Here is a 3,348-nt window from a genome sequence, read left to right as displayed (position 1 = left end):
AGCCTGCACGGCCGCGAGCACCGCGGGGGGCGCCGCGCGCACGCGCACAGGCCGGCCGCCGCCGCGGGGGCCGCGCGCGCGCGCATGCGCGCCGCCGGGCGGGCGGTGAGGCGGGCACGTGCCGGGCGCGGGGCGCGAGGCGGCGGCACCGCCCTGAGGCGGCCCTGAGGGGGGCGCGGCCCCGGGGCTCCTCGCGGGGCGCTTCGGGCTCGGCCCCGGGCCGGGTGGTTTCCTACCGAGCCTGCGACGGCCGGGGCAGGACCGGCTCGTTGCTAAGCCGCAGGGTGGCTGCGGTGGCTGTTGGGCTCGGCTCGGCGGCAGCGTGCTGTGTGCGGCTGGATAAATAGCCACCACGTTAAAGATTATTAACTCGGCACGCCTCAGTGGCCAATAAAGTTTTAATCTTTTATACGGCGTTGTAAACGTACCCGGTGTGTAACGCAGGCTCTTGCCAAGCAGATAACAAATCCCTTCCCCGAGAGGGCTCCAGCTGGTGGGAGGCACGAGGGGTTGCGAGGAAGGCCCAGAGGGGACAACAAAATGCTGGGCACAAAGGGGAGCCCCCAGAGCTGTGGGAACAGCTCAAAAAGCAGAAGTTATCGAAGATTCTCATCAGATTTCTCTACTGATGTTCCATGGTGATTTCAGAGAGATTTTAGGAGCGCAATGAGGACAATTTTGTCACCGAAGTCTGTGCGCTGCCTGATAGTTTTACCATTCCGGTCACCCAGGTGCCACAGGGGGCTGGATTCCAGCAGACAGAGCCCGGCACAGAGCTGAGGTCAGCGCAGGGAGATCTGTCAGAAGGGGAGCGCTGTGTGCATGAAGGGGAGAGCAGCCTGTGGAGCGGTAGATGGTGGAGAAATGGCAGATGGTGTGGACAGGGTGGGTGCCGTGAGCTGCCTTAAAGCCGTGGAGACTGCACGGCCACGTGAATAACCTTCAGTGCCCTGTTCCCAAGCTGTTGTGCTGTCTGTGGCTACGTGAGAGTGGGTGAAAACCACGCTCGACTGGCTGAATGCTGATGGGGAACATGTTTGAGCGCATCTACTTTTGTTCCTGGAGAAAGATGTTCATTGCTGGCAGTTTTTACAGAAACCAAGGGACGCTCAGGCTCCAAGCACTGCAGCAACTCAAATAAAGAGCAAGATCCAGTGACTGCACCAAGGGCAATGAGCCTGCAAAGGCTTTCTGGGGATTGATGAGAGATATTGGGTTATAGGGCTGCCAGTCAACAACTCCCCTGAGTTTTGGAGAACTTTCATGTGGTGCAAAATGAATAGTCCCACGAGTACAGTGTTCAGTGAAACCTGGTTTCCTATGAGTTTTTCTCTTGACTGTGTTTTTATTTTGTGTTTCTGAAGCCTAAAAATGGGTGAGCTGATGCTGAACCATTTATTTGCATGGTGATGCTCTTCCACATTGCCTCTCATTTTCCTGGAACATATTTGAACAGCAATGCATGCAGTTGGACATACCTCATTTTGTTATGAAACCATGCTAGGGTTACGGTCTAGGCATGTGTGGATGTAACGGAGTCTTTCTGTCAGTGGCAACAGAGGGACTGGATGGCTGGATGGGGAAAAGAAAAGGGAAAATGAAAATAAAAAACAAGGAAACACTGAGGAGGTGGAATGGGCCATCAGGTGGGAAAGCTGTCCCTGCGGGTGTGCAACAGCTTTGGAGAGGGGCTGGCACCCTTACAGGGGGTAGGAGAGTGGCCGGAGCACTGTCAGAGGAGTCCAGGACGTGCAGAAGGGATTGGGCCAAACCCTGAGCTGGGCTACTGAAGCTCTGGCTTTGCTGGTCCCGCAGGGATGCTGTTTGCACAGGGCTGGTTGCATCCAAAGCTGATAAACCTGGCAGAGTGTGACCTCCTGTGAGTAACACCGGGAATTACCGTGGGATAATTACGTGAATCCTTTGCGTGTCACATAGAAAAGATGCTGGGATGCTTGCCCAGCGGCGTGGATCACATAACCCCAATCAGGACCCTAAAAAACACGGCGCGAGTTTCTCCCGTCAAAATGCTCCCAGCAGAAGCCTGTGGGTAGACCTGAGCTCCCTCTGGGCGCCTTTACGCGGCAGTGGTGACCTCTGGTGGCTGTCGCCGAGCCTGGCCTATGGTAGATGAAGTTTTTATCTCACCCTCCTGTTAGGTTCCTGCTCCCTGCTATCCGATTCCAAACCTGCTTCACAGGACCTATCCCCCTGAAAAAAGGGGGAAGCCTGGAGGCAGAATTTCAGTTGCTAACATAAAAACAAGGTGAACCCCAGACTGACAGCCACTTGCAGCACATAAATAATTTATTACAGAAGAGAGGGCTGCCGGAAACTGGCAGCTCCTACACGTAGGTGGCCTGACCCACCTCACGAGCAGCCGCGGAGCTGGAAGGAGGAGGGCTGCGGGGCCCTGTTCCTGTCCCTGCCTGGTGCAGGATGCACACTTCTGGCCATGGGGAGAGGTGTGCTGGTCACTGTGGGGTGATGTGATCCCTGTCCTCACCTGCATCTGCGAGGTTCCTCACCAAAGGGTTTTAAAGAACTGAGCTGCCGTGGGATCAGTGCAGGGGCTGCTGACCAAGGCTGACCCTGCTCGGCGACCCTCCTCACCTCACGTGTCCCCTGCCTGCAGGGCGCAAGTGGCCTCTGGAGGAGGAAGAGGCTCCGAGGACTCAGCCAGGCTCCTGTGAGTGTCAGGAGGCGATGTTAGGACCTGCTGCAGGAGAGCCTCAGAGCCACCCACGTGAATGTGTTCCTCTGTCCCATCTTTTCTCACCGTTCCTTTTGATTTTCACACCACCGCCTGTTTCTTTACTCTCTGAGCCCCCCAAGCCTCCTGCCAGAGTGTAAGGGCAGGGACAGTGTTGGTGTGTTGTGCTGCAGAACAGCCGTGGTGAAACCTGAAGGAGCGAGGCTCCTGGGGCTTTGCTGCGTGCGGGCTGAGACGTTCTGAGCTCAGCTGCCTGACTGCAGCACACAGCACTTCTGGCAGAGCTCCTCCCGCCTTCAGGGCCTTCTCCAAGCAGTAGTTTGCAGCTTAGAGATTGTTTGTTCCCATAAGTCATCCTTTTTTTTTTTTTTTTTTTTTTTTTTTTTAATAATAAACCCTGGAGAATCCCATCATGTCTTCCACTTGTTTGCCAGGGGAACTGGAGAATGGAGGGGGCAGCTCTAGGCTGGTGCCAGCAGGGCTGTGAGCCTGTTCTCCGTGCCCCTCAGCTTCGCTTTCACTGGCAGAAATGTGCTGCTAGGGGCAATTCTCCCGCGCCCTGGAGATGTGCAGGTGGAGCAGCTAACGGGGAAGGCGCCCCGGTTTGCCAAGCCGCTGCAACCACTTGGGCAGGT

This window comes from Aythya fuligula, chromosome 15, assembly GCF_009819795.1.
Source record: "Aythya fuligula isolate bAytFul2 chromosome 15, bAytFul2.pri, whole genome shotgun sequence".
Classification (NCBI taxonomy): Eukaryota; Metazoa; Chordata; class Aves; order Anseriformes; family Anatidae; genus Aythya; species Aythya fuligula.
The sequence above is the reverse complement of the archived record's forward strand: the minus strand, read 5'-3'. Positions refer to the sequence as shown.